General features: G+C 46.6%; 1 pseudogene; it reads right to left on the bottom strand.

Moving 5' to 3' along the window:
* The window catches only part of LOC142591508 (fatty acid synthase-like), a 139075-nt pseudogene that overhangs the window by 14060 nt on the left and 105370 nt on the right, over positions 1 to 19645 (bottom strand).

Raw genomic sequence — 19645 nt, forward strand, 5'->3', positions numbered from 1 at the left:
TCAGTTATCTGTGCGTACTGCAGAAGTTCATTGGAACGGCGAAAATCAGAATTATAATGCAGTTCAGTTATCTGTGCGTACTGCAGAAGTTCATTGGACCGGCGAAATTTTCCTTCTAGGGATTCTGGGCCAGGAAGTCCCTGAAAAGGTGACGCAGTGATGTTGCCTTTTTACCTTCGAACCATCATAACTAACGCTGCTTTGAACAGGGCACTGGACACTAAAGCAATTCAACTCACCAGGCAGTACGTCCGCAACCCGAAGCTCGCAAAGGCGTTCCATGACGGAGTTTGCGAAGCCGTAGCTTGTCTGGCCAATGTTTCCGCGACCACAAGCCAAGGAGGAGAAGACGACGAAGTGGTCGAGCTCAGGACAAGCTTTTCGCGACACTTCGTCGAGACACTGAGTTCCCAGAACCTTTGGCTTGCACACATCAACGTACATCCCGGGCGACTGGTTCTCAATTAAGGCGTCGCGAAGAACCTGTAAATATAAAATGAAGAAGCCGAACTTTCAAGCACATGAGTAAAAGTGCACCGCTATTCCCAAAGTTTTTCATAAACTACTCATTGCTACAGATTTCAGTGACTTCCCATAATGCTTTTGCGTGAGCATTACTAAGAAATATAGAGACATCAAAGACAAGAAGCTAATGGTAGCGGACCGTATCAGCAGTAGAAGTTCGATAGAAATTCACGAGTCCCAACTCGGTAGAGCTCACGTATGATTCCACCACATCAAAATGAACGAATGTGTGTTGTTTAGTGGCGCAAGGGGCCACGTATGTCCATGAGCGCCATGACTGATAATGTTGTGTTAAACGCTGATTGCTGATTTGCGATGTTGGGATGCAACATGGCTGTAAAGTGGCCTAAAATGAACCACTATCGTAGAAGCGTAAAATAACATATAGTATAAAATTATGACAGTGAGACGTGTAGCGGGCTACCGGTATAGTACGCATGATAAGTGATCATGGGGCTAAAATGCAACAATATGGAAATAGCACGTATGCCTCCTGAATGTCTTTGAGCCCAAAAATTTTGGTGCCGTAAGAAAAAGAAGGAAATTATTGATTTTCTTACTGTATTATATGTAGTTCAATTTCTTGCGCAAGTAATGCCAAATATCTTCATAATCCAACTCATGGACTGGAGATATGTTAGGTGCTGCGTACAATATTTAGAAATCCTGTGAAATTTTCAGGAGATCACTCCATATACCACCATTCTGTCGACATTTCAAGGAACGATAAGAATTTTTTCTTATAATACTCTTCTAACATGTATTCACTCAAAGTCGTAATTCTGACTGATAGGTCAGCATTTCGCAGAATGCGTTGAAAGATTGCTTGATCTTTTTTAAAGAATTGCTGAGTTCCCCACCACATGCCAACCTATTTTATTCGAATATAAATTTATTTCGAATTAAACTGGATACTCTGGGACTACATGATGTCAAGGAACGCATTTTACCAGAAGTATGTCATGAGCATGATGGCGGCGCTGATAAAGACGCAGGAGGAATGTTATCCTTAAGGAAAGTTAGATAATGATGCTGATGCGCCGCTCGGCTGACTTACCATGGCCAAGTTGAAAATTCCGCCCACAGGACCCATGGTTGCTGCGTTGTCGACAATTTTGCGAGCACCTTCCACCGTACAGACATCCTCGTTGCTTACGAGCACTGTGGCCCCCAGGTCGCTCCACCGCTGAAGACACAGCCTCTGGTAGCCCGTACGCACACCGCTCCTTGAGACCAGAAGCAGCTTGCGGCAGCCACGTGACACCATCCACTCGGCGAGCTCCAGGCCGAAGCCACCAAGGCCACCGACAATGACGTAAGACTTGTGCCGGTAGAAGCTGGGACGCGCCACTGCTTCCACTGTCAGCGGAGGCGCGCGAGTCGTGTGCTCGCTCTCTTCAGTCCGCATCTGTAAGCACTCTGCATCAGTGTCGTCTCAATGAAGTGTTCTGGCCAAGAGCAGATGGTCGCGAAAAACCAGAGGCGACGGGGCGGTTAGGCCGCGAACAAAGAAAAAGCTGCTTTGTTCAGCAATGTAATTTTCTGAAATCCTTATATGCCTTCGCAGAAACGAGTGCTAGACCCGAATTCGCGTCTTTTAGCTACAACTGGTGCTTTCAAGACTTTGCCTTTACGGATGTCTCCAATATTCTAACTATTGTTCGATTAGAAATTTACGTTCACGCCAACAGTATCAGAACTAAATAGTTGCGATCACTGGCGAGTCGCAGCCACATGCCTTTTTCGAAACTGCAAAGAAAAATGTAGGATTCAATTTGAAACTGTGACTCCCCCACCTTTGACAAGTAGGGTTCGGGTTCTATATAGGGCGGCATAAAACATGCAAGTTTCATCCCTGTGGGAATCACGCAGTCACGCTACTATATATGTTTGTGTCGGTGGTAACTTAATCTACTTACACCACCACACCCTTCGTTAAGTGAAAACAAGCTTCCCTTAGTGCATAACGCACCTGGATCAAGACCTTGCCAATTTGTTTTCCAGAGGCCATATAACGGAACGCCTGCTCGCTGTCTTCTCGGGCGAACACGGTGACATCCAGTGGCTGCACGACGCCGGATTTTATTCCCTCGTCGAGAAGCTCTCCGACACGGTGCTTCTGAGCCAGAGCAGTCGTATCAGGGAGCAGCAAGCTGTCCAACATGACCCCGTGGAAGTTGGTGTCTTGGAGGAACACGGACATGCCCAAATTATTGTTCTCGAATAGGTCGAACTTGCCGATCTCCACGAAGCGGCCGTGAGTTGCCAAGCAGCGCACGCTGGACTGCAGCTTCTCTTCAGACAACGAGTTGAGCACCAAGTCCACACCTAAGTTGAAGACGATAAATATACAAAGGCTTCGATAAGAACTTTGTCACATTAGTTTTGATGCGCGCATTGGTATCACGTCTAGAGAGAGCGCTACCTATGAGCGATCGTCGGATGACATGTTGCTACGTTGAGCTTTGATAGAACATAATTCATAAGATAGCGCAGAAGGAACGGGACAAAGAAGGACGACATGGACGGAGTGCTGAGTACGAATTGCAATGTTTTGTTGCTCTGACCGTATCTAAATAAAAATTCATGCATACGAAGCCCGTCATTCAAGAAAACAAAGACAAAATATCGACCAAACATACAAAAGAACAAGATTGAAACACACGCCAAACAAATTTCTAAATTTACTTGGACAGCACGAACACCGATAATGTACGTCCTCACTTGCGAAAATAAGCGCGCGCAAGGCGGCGCGATTATTTCGGCAGCGCTTGTGCTGTCGCCTTGTCGTCTCGTGTGCCGTCTACATTTTTCGTTGTTAACACCGGGATGGAAAACAAGCAAGCCCAAGCTGCTATTCTAGAGAATTCTTGCCGCGAAAGCTCCTTTCGCGGCGCGCGTTTTTAAGCGCGCTGCCTTGCGCGCTTATTTTCGCAAGTCAGGACGTACCTATATGCAATCAGAGCTTGATGCGTCCTTCGCCTCCAAATATATCACCTAGCAGATTTTGCAGTGCGCATGCTCAGAGACAAGGTGGAACGCGTAGAAAACATTAAGGCCGAATTTTTCTCACGATCGATGCCGATATTAAAGCGACAGAAGTGAAGGAATGTGACAACACCTTGTTGCCACCGCCGCAACGCGTAATGTTATGCTCTCTAAGAACAGTTTACACCCTTTGGCGTGCCCCTTCTGCCACACAACGATAATCGTCATCTGCCTTGATGCGTTTCCTTTCTTTAACGCTTCGAGCTCGGAACTTTCCAGTACCGAATGGCACTCGCGTTATCAGCATAGAACACTTTACACCCTTTGGAGTGCCCCTTCTGATGACGCGCGTGCCGTTGGTTACTGGAAAGTTCCGGGCTCGCAGCGTTAAAGAAAGGAAACGCATCAAGGCAGGTGACGATTATCGTTGTGTGGCAGAAGGGGCACGCCAAAGGGTGTAAACTGTTCTTAGAGTGATAGGCGTAACCTGCAGCCGCACTGCTGTCTCGCGCTTCCCTTTGGATGCGCTGCACTATTGTGGCGCCCGGCTTTGAATTGTATTCTTGTCTTCCAAGATCCCGTGGCCTCCGGGATTGAAGTGGTGGCTCGGCGATGCGTATGAGATTGTAGATACTGTAGTTACTCCAGCCAAGCAACGAAGTAAGAATAGGTGGGGGTGAGTAAATGACGCTGACGAGGCGCTCTGCCGGCATATGCGGCTGCACTTCATTTTAAGAAGCACGCCATATGATGGCGCGTGCAATTTAAAAGCGCTAGTGTCCCTGTATATCGTAACCAAGTGCGCAGAGTTTCGCCTACAGCAATTGTATGGACGCTATTGGTGCATTGATGACGCTGTTCATGGAACATCACAGCGATTCTAGTAGCCGTGGTGTTCCGTCGCTGCTTGCCATATCCTGAATATAATAATGAAACCGTGCGAGGCTGGGCCGATGATGGTGGCTCAATGTCGCGCGCGCAAGGAATGAAAGCGGGGAGGATGCGCGCAAGGCACCCAGGCGAGGGGAGGAGGGTGGAATTCTGCTCCGGCGGCACTGCGTATAGCGAGGCCACGTGATCCTATCTTGAAAGCGATCTGCGATGGGAACAGACCACGCGGAGTGCCGATAGCTTCGTGTGTGCGGTGGTCTTGTCGTTCACTTCGTGCTGAACCGTGAAGCAGCCGCGGGTAATTTCGCTTGCAGCTGATGCCGCGCTTTCCCCCACCAACATTGCGACAGCGAGTGTGTGTGGTCATGGAGTGAGGTGTGTTCATGTCAGCTTGTGTAAGCGAATGTTGATCAATTTTGTGCGGCCGATAAAACAATTTTTCGTACTTTGTATAACTGTCTACTAATTTTATATAACAATCGATGCTTCGCCTTTTCGAAAAAACTGCGTCTTTTTCTTCCGATGCTAGCGCTCATGATTCCAGTGTGCCATAACTTGTTCTAAAACGCCAAATCGATCACTGAGCCGCACAGAGGCATACTTCACGGACACCACGCGGATACCTCACTACCTTCAATGCCAAAATTAATTCAATCATCTACTGTTGTAACGCGAATAGCATGATACGAATTAAGGTAATGTATGAATAGCATGATGTGACGTAAAAAATATCAACGCATAACATATCATGACATAAAGGACATGACACGATTGACATGATATCATGAATGGCATTCATCACATATAACGTAGTAGCATCACCTGACACGCTTGGGATAAAAAGAATGACATTAGATGCAAAACATGACATCCAGACAAAATCTGCCCACATGAAATCATATTCAGGTCATGGCTTACAAACATGACAATACATACATGCGTGGAATGAATGACGCGGCGTGTGATGATTATATGCCATGCCGATACTCCTCGTGCGCCAATGCGTGGTCTAAATAGGCGACAAATGAACCAACGAGCCCCAGGGATCCAAACTGCTTCCCCGGGGCTCATCCGCTGCTATTGTAATGCGCGTGACATGATACGAATGGCGTGTATTGTACGAATACCATGTTTCACCGCCCCACAAATGTTATCGCAGGTCAAAGGACGTGCCCGCATGTGTCAGAAGTTTCTGTAATGTTGTCGATGGTGTTATTCGCAGTATGTCACCAAACCTTGCGTAATCTGATTGCATGTATGCAAGGCTCGAATAGTCTAGAATTTTGTGGAAGACACACGGGTGCCAGCGATTGCTCTGGAACATTCGACGACTGATCAATAAAAGCCGACGCGCTTGACCCGCTGATCAGATTTCGACGCTCGCCGATTGTGTTCGCTGTTGTCGCCGTGCTTTAAGTGCAGCCTGTTTTTCTGGGCACAGGTTCGGCCAATAAACGTTAGTTTCTTCTTTCACAGTATTGCTACTGTGTTTTTTTATAAGCGACTACCACGTGACATGTGGTAGAAGTGCTTTACGCTCATGTACCGGACGCCCCTGACAAGGCGAGATCGAAGCCCGCACCACAAAGACAACACTAACATCGTCCCGCAACATCGAGCAAGCCGCCGGTTAAATCAGCTGCCCCGGAACACGAACTTCTATCAGAGACGACCAAGAAGGTCGTGGCCAAGACAGCCCCAATGGCAGCCGCAGCGGCCCCAATAGTTTTGCAGCAGCCCAGAGGGTCACCGACGTTCCGCGGTTCCACATTCGAAGACCCGGAAAGCTGGCTGGAGACGTATGAGAGGGTCGATATGTTTAACAGCTCGGACAGCGACCACAAGCTGCGACATGTCTATTGCGCATCGGAAGACGCGGCCAGGATGTGGTTTCAGAATCGAGAAGCCATATTACCGAAGTAGGACCTGTTCCGAAGCGGCTTCCTGCAAACATTTACAAGCGTCGTGCGAAAAGAGCGAGCCCAAGCTCTACTAGAAACCAGAGCGCAGCTGCCCAATCAGACGATCGCGATCTTCACGGCGGAGATGGCCCGTCTATTCTGCCACGCCGACCCAGAAATGTCTGAAGAGAAGAAAGTCCACGCACTCATGAGTAGTGTGAAAGAGGAACTTTTCGCCGTAATGCTATGAAGCCCACGGAATACCGTGGACGAGTTTCTTCGCGAGGCCACGAGCCTCGAGAAGACACTCGACATGCAGAACCTGCAATTCGACCACCGCACCAACTCAACGAACTACGGCGGAGTTCAATGACTGGCCACCAATGACCAGCGCGAGACTATCAGGGCAGTCGTACGAGAGGAGCTTCAGAATCTCTTCCCTTCATCGGAGCCCCAAGTGGCCTCAATCACCGAAATCTTTAAAGAAGAGGTCCAGCTATCGCTTGGAGTTCCCGAGGTGCAACCGCAATCAACGCAGCCCCAGCCGGAAGCGATAACCTATGCCGCTGTCACCCACCGTCAAGGTCCCCCTCTACCACCGACCCAGGGCCCTGTAACGCCGCAATTCCGTCGTCCCCCGCCGCCACCAGCACGCCCTTCCGTCCGCCAGCGCAGCTAGCCGAGGAAGAGAGACGTCTGGCGCGCTCCTGACCACCGCCCGCTCTGCTACCACTGCGGAGAAGCATGTCACGTTTACCGACGATGCCCTTACCGGTAGAAGGGACGGTGAGGGTTCGCCGTTAACGCGCCGCATCAGCTTGGTGAACGACCTCGCGACCTCGCCGCTACTCAGTGGAGCTCTCGACGACCGTCCCGTTCGCCGTCACCAGGCCGCTACCTCTCGCCACAGCGCCGTCCATACACTAGCCCAGCCTGGGGCCGCTCTGCGAGCCCATATGTGCAAATCTTAAACCAGCAGCCGATGGAGGTGCGGTTGCTGTTCGTCGAACTGACGAAGGTTGTCCGCTGCCGACGAAGACGCCGATGAGACTCTCGACGACATAACAGCGACACAGCGCCGTCCCGACGAAGTCTGGAAACAAACAATACGCCGATGAAAGACGACCTGACGATGCCACGTACCAGCCACAGGTCAACGAGACGCAGCCGTGATCCAATGCCAAGACCTAACTGTAACGCAAGACAAAGAACCACCGATCACGACGTGTTTCTCGACGGCCACGCATTCACTGCCTTAGTCGACAGAGGGGCCGATTACTCCATCATGAGTGGGCACATCGCCGCCCAGTTGAAGAAAGTTAAAACTGCATGGGAAGGCCCTTAAATTCGTACCGCTGGAGGACACCTCAATACGCTGACTGGAATCTGTACGGAAAGAATAACCGTTCGTGACCGGACTTACCCTGCCAACTTCGTTATCCTGCAAAAGTGTTCACGAGACGTCATTCTCGGCATGGACTTCCTGAACCAACAAGGCGCAATCATCGATCTGAAGACGAAATCGATAACACAGTCGGAAGATCAAGCGATACCGCAGGAGAGCTCTTGTAGTCACAACGCCTTAAGTGTGCTCGAAGATCAAGTGAGCAACCCGCCGCGCTCCAGCACTATCATTTCCGTCAGCACCAAAGCGCCCGCTGACGTAGAAGGCGTCATCGAGGGTGACCAACGTCTACTACTGTGCCTTGAAATTTGCGTCGAAAGAAGGATCGCTCGAATGCACGGAGGAAAAAGGAAAGTGTTGCTCACAAACTTCAGCCAGGAGTTCAAGCACATCAACAAGGGCACGACGATCGCACACATCGAAAAAATTTGGGAAACCGCCAATGCGTTTGTCCTCCTGGATTCTGCCGCACCTACCCCGACAACCATAGTTCCCGAACCAGACATCGACATAAATCCAAGTCTCCGCATGATTAAGAAGCAACAGCACAGAAGTCTGCTTCGATCATACAAAGACTGCTTTTCGACGTCATCGATGATTCGACAAACACCAGTCTCAAAGCATCGCGTAATGACCGAAGAGTGCGCTCGACCACTGCGCCGGAGCGCTTAGTGAGCTTCGACGCGAGAAAGTGAAGCTATTCCGGAGCAAGTCGACTAAATGCTGCACGACGACATCAGTCAACCGTCGACAAGCCCATGGGCAACTCCTGTTGTCTTGGTGAAGAAAAAGGACAGAACGTTACGTTTCTGCGTCGATTACCGCCGACTTAACAATATCACACAGGACGTATACCCCCTCCCATGGATAGACGACGCATTGGATCGGCTCTGCAACGCTAAATATCTCGTCGAAGGACCTCAAGTCTGGGCTTAGGGTGATTACGTTTCATGACACTTGTGTCCTTCATAGCAGCCCCGACAAACACCGTGTACTGTTCAATAGGAAATACTTGCATGTAAAAAACGAACTGGCTTCTGGGGCTGTCGGAATCACTTCGCTTGCATCGCGATTAGCCGAAAAACTGGACATGATTCAAACAGTCACCAATTTTGATCTTTTTTTTATGTAGGACAAGGTTTGAAGGAGTACTTTGCTATGACGCCCCGCATTGGACTACGCTTACTGTGAAGCGATGTAGAGGCACATCAAATGGGCATTGTTGTCATCTGTAGGAGCCATTTGTCGGTCATGCAGTGGATTAGCAGACACTTTGAGGGTCTATTGGGACCAGTAAATTTCAAGACCTAGGAAGAGGCAACATCTGAAGTTAATAAGAGTCTCCGTACGGCCATCTGAGCAACAAGAGGTTGCTACTTTGTGTCAAGCTAGGGAAACGCCTTAGCAGTCAGGCACATGACTGTTAAAGTGCAAAAAAAATCTAAGTGCGAAACAACTCCAGGACAGCAGAAAGAAAATAATGAAGCTGCAGGACGAAGGGGTTTAAGGCAAGCTGTACAGGCTTGCCGTTCTCCCAACATAGATGCTTTTCTTCGAAAAATGCGTCTCTATTAATAAGTGCACGAATAGAAAGAAGGCGAATTATTCTGATACCTTGGTTCGACCAACTGGGTTAGTCTCACATCTGACAACTGTAAACTCGAGAACGATTTGATGTTCTGGTCTGTTTCATCACGCGAAACAGCTTTGTTGGAGCAACGCAATAGCAGATGACAATCTTATCCTTGCTTTTTCAGTTTTTCGGGGTAAATACTTTGAGACACTATGGGTATTTGACTGGAATGTACCAGCAAAGGGGACGCTAGAGCTCAACTGCCGATTCAGTGCACTGTGCATTTATTATGGCCGGCGATGCCATCAATAATGTTTGTGGCAGTGCATCTACGAATACAGCCAGGTGGAAGGAGCTGGAAATCAATGGTGATATAGAGAAGGTGATGACTGCATTTCAACACCCAACGGATGCATCGAGAAAAGCGAACGTGTTTGCAGGCACTCGACATCCCTTGAACACTTGACAAGCTTATTCAGAATCATTTGTACGGCGAGAAAATTCTGAAGGGTAAAAGGAGTGCTTATAAAATCGCTATGCGACAATGGCCTTTTTCTATCAGATAGAAAAACACTGTGGCGAAGTTCTAGTGTCACCAAAGTAGACACGCAATCGTGGGAAAACGTTACCCATGTTTACGATTATATTAAAGCTGGCAACCTAACGTTTTAATAACGGTGTCGCAAATGACGTGAAGGTTCTCTGCGTACGGGCAGGGGGAGTACGTAAAGTGCGCAATGTTGAATGGACGGCTTAAGTTGCTATTTCTGTAAATGCTTCTTCGATGCATTTCACCGCGCATTTCCTGCAGAATGACAGACACTGATAAGCAAGGACTTAGTGTCCTTCAGAAAGGACCACATTATCCTAACTATTCGAAACTAGAGCTTTTGCGCGTTGAAATTCACAAGCAGCTTTCTTCTAGCGCCGTCCACTGCTGAAAGAGTGAGGATAATGCCGATGTATGCTAGAGACCTGTCAGCTTATCTTCTAGAGCTCTGTGCATGCGAGCACGTGCATACAGCAAAAATGACCAAAGACGCATGTCATCATTTCATTGGAATAATCAGACAAGCGGGTGACTAAATGAGCGTCCCAAGTTCCCTACCTTTTTGCAATGGTACGGCATGCTTTTGCTATACACACTGCTCAAACCACGACGATTCTAGAACTTTGCACCTCCTAAAAAGAGGTATTCTTTTTTACCTGTCGCTGATTTCAGGAACACGTGTACATCAACAGCTATGTAGGCCATAAAAAAAGCTAGCTAAAACAAACGCTCTATGGGACTTTAGATAGATTTAAAAAATCCTTCTCTATCATCTTCCGTATTCTTGAAGTGATTCACTGTAGAACACCTTTAGTTTTCAAAGAGCTTTTTGACTGCTTCCGTTATCTCATGGGCGGACTCCAAATTGCACTACATTAATAATTTCTTGTTAATCTGCCCAATGTGCAGCACATTCGTTCGTTTTCAGCACATTATGCAAATTACCTATTGATTGCCTTAATGTACCGCTAAGTTCTGTATGTTACCTTCAGGATTCGGTTCAATGGTACCAAATTTTTTCATGCTTATTAGTTCGAATGAGCGAGATTTTGGTGATTCCTTCAGACGATCAAATTCAATGGAGATGTTTTTATTTTGCTTGCTTCATGTACAGAATCCTCTTTCTCACCCAGAAAAGTTTTTTTTTCGGCCTATCAGCGATCCTAGAGAAAAAGACTGTGTGCGCCACGCATACACAAATTTTGAAAATTTCTACCTCTATTTTGCAGGCAAGTTATTGTAGCACCGACAGTCCGCTACTGAAGCTACTAAAATTCCTCTTTACCACATCCTTTTCCAGAAATGAAGTTGGTGTCCAACGTGTTGGCAAGAGGCTGCTGAGCCGCAGCGCTTTGCAGGCAAGCTAAAAGGTCTGCTTTATTATTTAGGTACGAACTGCGAATGCAGGCTTCTTCGACGAGTGATTATTGGTTGTAACACGGTATCAAAAACATTAAGTACCAGGCTGCAAAAGTGAGATCCCTTGGTGGAGGCTTCGGCATATAACTGTAGTATGCAGAAACGCGCTCTCCTGGCATTCTGCCCTTCTCTAGGTTTGTGGCCAAGAGCACTTTTAAAGAGAATATGACCACTGCATTCTGTGGCCTTGCTCCTAATTTCTCGCTTCTACCGGCTTTCTCAGATTTATCTAGCGCTTTAGCTTTCTCAGTGACATCCTGTACCCTGTGTCTCGTTCACAGACGAGCGGTTCTCCGATTTACGAAAACGTGATATATTTTTCCTTTCATTCATATGTTCTTATAAGAAATATGCAGTTAGTCTATATAATGAAATTATGACGATTTTAATAATGATGCTGATGTGTAAACGTCAGGCGCTTTATTATCTTATAGAAGTACAGTTAAACCCGCTGTTTGATTAGTCGCTCTAATAATGAATTCCGCAATTGCTAAAGGGAACGCTTGATCTAGTCGGCCGATATCTACATCCTTAAGGCTCGATATGAATAGAAGTTACTCATACACACGGTCTGTTGAGTCTTTATGTTATGCCGCGAGCGCCGAATATTGGCTTTCGCCTCACCGTGAAATGTACTTACCCCGGCCTTTAGTTTCGCACATGATGTGTTCTTCGAAGGACAGGTCTCGAGAGTTTGCAAAGTTTCGATCATTTAACACTGGAAAGCGCCGCTTGAGAAATTCTTTCTTCTCCTCAGACCCTGCAGAGTGAAAAATACGGTTGAAAAAGATTCGGAAGCCATGGTAACAGTCATGTTTTCCAAGAAAATAAACCAGCTGTTGCTAAATTCAAGAGTTCGATTCTATCTGAAGAACATTGCTTACAAATGAGTAAATCGGCCGGTCTGTCTACTTAGTTGTCAATAGAAGTCATATGATGCCACGGTACTCATGCTAAGAGGTGACCAAATTATTATTAAATCGCCACTTCTAACCTATGCAGTCTGTAAGTACGTGGATCTAATTGTCTAGCCGCCAAATTAAATGCGCATGGCAAATCGCTACCAAGTATCCCTGAATATAGATAACGAAATAGGCATTTCTTTCGTGATTGAAATCCCCATCGTTCGGTTCTTCGTCGATTTCCCATGCCGGGTGGGCGCAATCCATAGCTCATGAGGCAGGCATGTTTAATGCGTGTCAAGCACAACAACAGTGTCTACCTGCTGGGCTAAAATATGTTACGCATGAAGCGGAGAGTGGAGAAATGTATAGCCAATTCTATGGTTTCCGAATCTTTCGGCGCCCAGATGTTAAGGTTTCAGCTGCTGACCTCGGAGATTCCGTCTGCTTGAAGCACGCAGCATACCTTCGTTTATACCGACGTCTCCACCTCGCCGAGCCAACACAACTGGAAGAGTCAATAGGCCACATAGCACTGTCTCCACATTATTTGGACAATTAGGCTACCGAGTCATACACCTACAATAAAGCTGTCTACTGTCTCCAGCTTGCTGCTACAGAAATTTTACGTATAAATTCGCATGTCCATACAACCCTTGCACGATGTCAGGCTAACACAAGAAAACACATTGTACGTCACATGTGCGAATCAGCCGGCGCTCTATGCGTAAGCACGTCGAATTAGAGCTACAGAGATAGTCTCGTCCCCAGAGTATACTTTTATGACTGTGCTACAACGCGAAGCAAGAAGGCTACCGCGAATAATATCAAGCACTGATGAAAACATCAACGTTTCAAATTCTCACTAGCTTGATTCTGCGGACGGCGTTTATCCACGCCTACTTGTGTTTCTGTTTATAGAATGTACCTGGGTAACTAGAACTTGTCGCATAGTTGCGTGTGCAAGGTGTTATTGTCACTGCTGTGGCACTTCATGACGTAAAAGTACCGGGCTTCTGAGCTACCCGGCGATCGAGCCATCGTGACTCAACAACGAGAAAAATAGCAAGTTTGCAAAGATTGCGAGCATCGGAATCACCTGGCAGTGCCGACTAGCTGATAGACGGTGGCGCTGCTTTCCGCTGAGGGAAATGAATTTATTGAGTTTTATGTGCTAAAATGACGACTTGATCATGACGAACGCCGTAATGGGAGACTAATGATTATATTTGGCCACCTGGGGTTCTCTAACGTGCAGGGTAGTACACAGTTCTTGAATTTGCCTCCCATGCATGTGCGGCCACTGTGAACGGGATTTGATCCCTCAACCTCGTGTAGAGCAGCGTAAAGCCAAAGCTATTATGCCACCACAGCAGGTCCGGCCAGTGGAAAGACTGGCACTGGCGTCTGTAGGCGAAATTGTGGTTAGGTCCCTTAAACCTGATGCGTGAATGCGTGAATACTGTTTTCCCTTAGGAAATGCGCATTGACTTTTCGTTGTGCTTATGTTGTACTATCATTGATTCAAGTCAAATTAAATGGAATTTCAAAACTCCTTGAGCCAGCATGACGAAAATAACTCCCGTTGTGCATTGCTTAGTGCTGTTGATGACGTTATGATAATTTCTCCTTTATTTTCTTTTACATCAGGTTAAGGTTTTACATCAAGTTTTTTACAACATGAAGTTAAGGCATCGTGCCTTACTGGGAAAATCAGGTTTTGTGTTTGCTCGTCAGAGACGAAAGTTTCACATATTTCATTTTGCAGGCCGCTGTCCTCAGAGGCGTAGCCAGGAAACGGATGTTGCACACTAGCCTCGTGCCCCCCTGCTCTCTCTGCCCGGGTCAGTGCAAGGCCATCACTCAGTATAAGTTATACTGTTGTGTTGCGTGGTACAACTTATACGAGTGCTGCAAAGCGCTCAACGACTTCTTTGGTCTCGTCGTGTATATGCCCCTAAATAGAGGACGCGGCTATTGGTGCGAAGGGGATCTTGGGTGACGCATCCACATGGGGTAGGAAAGCCTTGGTTAGTACGAGTCGAAAATACACCCTCGACTGAACAAATGCGAGGACGTTCCGGTCAAGATTGGAAGCATGCGAGGAGCTGAAAGTAAGGGCAAGAAGGAAGGGTGTGCTTGTCAGGGACCACTGCATTCTCTCTCTCTCACTCGCTGTGACGACGTGGGCGAGAATAAGCTCATTCAGTCATCATAGTGATTACAAGTACGTGCTGTGGCTCGCAGAAAAAAATAGAACAGAAATACAAAGAAAAAAGAAAAATGCAAGTCAGGGGCTGCATGTTTGCTTTTCTTTTGCCTTTTTTTTAGTAACATGCAAGATTAATGAATTGAGCTCCGCCACAGGTCACTGTTAAGGGGCCTCTGATTAAGGTGCGCCAACAACCTGTGGCAATCTCGGATGCAAAGCTTCTACATTCCCTTAGATACTAAAGCATTGCGTCATTGCAGCAAACAGTCATTCGCGCAAGTGTAATTAGTTGTACGAACCTTTCCACATAGCTTACAGCTTTGAAAAAACAAATTAGCGAGGTCTATATAAGGAACCTTTTTTTAACGTTTTAGTGCACACTTGTCTAGAGAGGAACAGCTAACAATGGCATCAGTTTTTCTCGGCATTTGCTACGTCGGCATTTTGTATATTTTTGTCGCCTCCGCGTGCGCACTGGCCGTGTGTTTTTTTTTAAGTATTTGTGTGGGATTACTATGGTGCGATAATGACAATCATTTTCTTCAAGAAGATAGAAGACGCAAAGTGCGAAGTACTTATGTCCCGTCAGCGCCTCAGTCATTCCGTATAACAATAATCTTGGCTGACTTGGAGGTTTGTGACCGACTATTGCACGGAAGCGTGCACGAAAGAAAGAACGCCACGGCAGTGGTCCTGACAATAGTTCATGTCTTCGGTGAGCATCATCATAGCGCCTTGTTTTCATACGGCTCTCGCAGCTGAACGTTTATTTTAAACGTGGATGCAAGGCGCCAGAGCCAAAATAATTTGTGCGGTGCCACTGCTTGCGCCGGTGCGGCCCAGACTGCATGTGTAAGGCCTTGCACATTATATCAGTCGAGCGCCATTGTAAGGTACATGTTGATTTAAGCTGAACAGTTAGCGACCTAGCCAATATCATCAGGATAGCAAATCGGACATGCTGATCACTATTGAACCACATACATTTAACTGCAATAAACCACTTGAAATAGGGACGGCTGTTGTACTCTCATGCTCATGCCAACCCTCCGTGGTACAGCTCAATGTCGCGGCTTCAAATGCCGCCGCGGCAGCCGCATTCGATGGGTGCCAAACGCAAAAACGCTTGTGCACTTTTATGAGGAAGGTATTCCATCGATTCAATCCCATGTGAGGAAAATTATTGCAGCTGTCCCCAACTGCGGCGTCTCCTGCAATTAGATTGCGATTTTTGCACGTAATACTGCAAGATTTATTTTTAAAATTAATGCTTCTTAAGTGGCGTGGTTGCCGCATAGCTCTTGCCACAGCGTTTTCTAATAACCATAAAGGGCCCGTCCGTCCGTTTGTTGCATCGCATAAGATTTTCATGCAGAAGCGACATGAAGACTCATGATCAAATTGCTTGCTGGTGACTGGTGAATCAGCGCGAGGCACGAAATTGAGTCAATCGTGGTCGAGAAATTCGATCACCATCGAAAGTACACATGTAACACCGGCGGTGTGTTAAGTGCGGATCGTGGAACAAAAGAGGCCGGCATATACGTAGTGAACCAAATGCAGCTGTAACGTCACCCACCTCTTACAAGCGTAAAAAATAGGTGCTAATAGCGAATGGGATCGATGCCACAACTTCTAATGCTAAAGCATTATATTCTCCATTGCGCGAAAATCCCGTGTCGTCGTCGCCGGCGTTACCGAGCGATGGTACCGAAAACGGCCGATGGCGCAAAAGTAAGAACATGTAAAAAATGCTCAGATTTACACCACATTTTTTAGGAAGACTGTTGTAATCAAAGTAAATTAATTTCTTTGAAAAGAGAATTATGTGTATTTCGGTCTGTGGGCAATCGAACCTGCATTTTAAGACGAGCACGCTTCCCTAACGCCGCGGCAGCTCCACACTTCTGGCTGACGAAAGGCGCACCTAGTGCGCGCGTCATTCAACGCGTCACGTCGCAGCCATCCGGCTGACTTAGTGCGTGCGTCATCGGCCACGTGACGGCTGAGCCAATGGGGAGGAAATGGCGCCCCATCATGAGCGTATCAAATGATCGCGCCGTCTCCCGCGCATCACTTGCTCTTTGGATTTCATCGTTGTTGTGTCTACTGCGGTAGATCTCGAGACCACGTAATGATCGCACAAAATAAGTGCGCTGCTTCCCGTGTGTCACTAGCGGTTCGGATCTCACCGGTGTTGTATATAATGCGATGGACTGTGAAGCATCTTCCTCAGCGGCAGCTCACGAAGCTGTTGGAATGTACGCGCAAACACACTAATCGAATCAGCAGAATATAAATATAATTTATGCCTTAAACATCAATCCAAAACATTTCCCCAAAGGGAATATAATGCTTTCACATTCCCGCCCGTAAGCGGTGCGAGGATTTTTTGTCCTATCTCTAACAATTGTTTCGTCTTGGGCTGCTAAAGCACGAGGTCGCGGGATCAAATCCCGGCTACGCGGCCGCATTTCGATGGGGGCGAAATGCGAAAACACCCGTGTACTTAGATGCAGATGCTGCTTAAAGAGATACTGTAGGTCCAAATTTCCGGAGTCCCCCACTACGGCGTGCCACCTAATCGGATCGTGGTTTGGCACGTAAACACCATAATTCAATTTCTTTGAATACATTTTCACGTTGCAGAAAATGGTCGCAGTTTGGCCGGCAAGGCGAAGGATCGATTGCGATAGCAAACAAGATTGCCGTGGTTGAACGTGGCTAAACCAAGTTTGTCGAGCGATAGCACGGTTTCGCTGATTTTGGCAAAGTACACATACGCTGCTCGGCGCCAACAGTAACTTCCGCATCTACAATTGTACCACAACACAACACACAGACGCTGCTCAACGTGGCAGCAGCAGCGAGCGAATTGACCTTCATGCTGCGTCTCTCTTCAGCGCGAACTAAGCGTCGAAAGCACAGCACATGCGAAGCTACCAGCGCTCGGTGCGCTTTGTCCATCGCAGTTTGCTTTCGAGGTATGGGCGCCCACGTGGCGTATGGTGCAATCCGTAGTGGTCGGTTATGTCCCAGTTTGGTCTTGACTAAGCTTGAAGGCTTTGTTTAAGGAAAGAGGCGTTTTCGGGATTTGTACCTAGAGTAGCAGAGCTATCGCTCCAATAAGTAGAAAGCTATACGAAGTAAAGTTAGTAGTTTCATCGGCCGTATAAACTTGTCAACACTTGCTTAATAACTAAATTACCAAGTATGGTGCCACGAGCAAACGTGAACACCTCGCTCTGTGAGCGCGGTAATCGGTTGTCAAAATACTACAGTGAGCAAGGGTCGCAGTAGCAGCCAGCGAATGTACGTTGGTGCTGTCTCTCGCTTCAACGTACGCTAAGAGGCGAAAACTCAGTGCATGCGAAGGTATCAGCCCTCTGTGCACTCTGTACCCATCGTAGATAGCTTTCAAGGTAGGGGGGCTGTGTCGGAAGACTGATGGCGTGCTTCCTCTCCACTTTCTTCCATTGCGTGCTCGAGATTAACCCGGCGTCGTAGGCGCACCCTCGCATGCTTTAACTCTAACGTGCAGCGTACGGGGCTCGGCGACGATGTTATCGCCCTGCGATTTATACGGAACATAACGCTGACAGCAGAAATGCACCTGAACCGTCCGTATAATTGTTATTTTCATAATATTTCTGCAAAATTACGTGTGCCATCTTGATATGTTAAAGGCCAATGTGTTACTTCAAAGCATCTTGACTAAGGTAAAAAAATAAATAACAAAATGAGACGGGCCATACGATTCGCTCTAGTCTAGCCATGCGTAATCCTAACTTAATCGTACTGGAAACTTTACCTCGGGCCCAACTTGAATGCCTCCTACTGAAATACATGTAAAACGGAGATACCCTTCTCTGGGATAGGGATGGGGTCGATTTCAAAGAAATATATTGCACTTGAGAGAGAAATTTAAATTGTAGTGACTGTTGGACGCCGCATTTTGATTTAGGGACGCAATTATTTATGCACATTTTCAAATATTGCTAATATTATAAAAAATAAAAGCACAAAGTTCACAAATTCATACCTCTGCACCTAGAACAGATATGGCAGTTCGATAAACTCCATCCATTAGAGCATCCAAAGAAGACAATTTTGACGTGTCAGTTTATATCTTACGCGAATTTGTTACATTGTTTGCAAGAGTTCTGCAAAACTTCTACTTATAATTTTATGTCACACTAGAAAGCCATGCATAAGGTATCAATTTTCTGTGCTTTAGATTTACTAGTGAGAAGAATTTACAGAATTGAGATATCACGTTTTATTTATGAGGAACAGAGTTGCAAACATGATGGTTTCACTTTCTGAAAATTTGTGATTTGCGCCAATTTATAACAAAAAATTGAAGACCGTTATCAAAAATTCGCAAGCAACAATCACTCGATTTAAATTTTTGTGTTGCATATGCAAAAAGCTTCATCGCCTTTGGTGCAGATGCTACTGAGAAAAACAACGTCTCGTTCCCCATGTATTTATACAGGACGCCCCGAGCTAAAGCTTCGTACATATATATATATATATATATATATATATATATATATATATATATATATATATATATGTATACCTGTTTCCAGAAGATGCTGTTTGGCTTCTTTCATGCTGTAACCTTGGTCATAATGCTTTGTTACTGTTTTATATTTTCCATAGTTCTTATGATGTCGAGTTTAACCTTCAAAGTTTTTTTTAGTTCTGCCAATGTAGTGTTTGTGACAGAAGACATTTCATCATAGAATTGGCATTACAGCAAGTAAAGTAGCATTTAATTCCCGCCCGGCCAAGGTAGCCCAGTGCCTATAGCAATGCGCTGGTGAGCTTGACGTACTGGGTTGGATCCCGATCGAGGCGGTCGCGTTCCTGTGACGGTGGAATACATAAACGCTCTTGTATCGTGCATTTGGGTTCACGTTCAAGAACCTCGGGTACTTAAAATTATTCCAGAGCCTCCCACTATTGCGCGCCAACATCACGCTAACCCAACATCACTGGCTCGCAACACCCCGAATAATTCTGTTTTTTTTCCCAACATAATCCCCTTCATAATCCCCTTCACTGCTTTTAATTTTCATCTCCTTTTGCTAGTGAATGTAAAGGAGGTACGCATACCTACATATCTGACGCGCAAGTTCAGTACATTCTAATGAAAACGTAAAAATTATCAATGCGTAGGAGCTGAAGGTGATATTCTTTTGAAGGAGTCGCTGTCATAAATTATGGGGTTTTACGTGCCAAAACCACTTTCTGATTATGAGGCACGCCGT

This window comes from Dermacentor variabilis, chromosome 8 (assembly GCF_050947875.1).
Source record: "Dermacentor variabilis isolate Ectoservices chromosome 8, ASM5094787v1, whole genome shotgun sequence".
Classification (NCBI taxonomy): Eukaryota; Metazoa; Arthropoda; class Arachnida; order Ixodida; family Ixodidae; genus Dermacentor; species Dermacentor variabilis.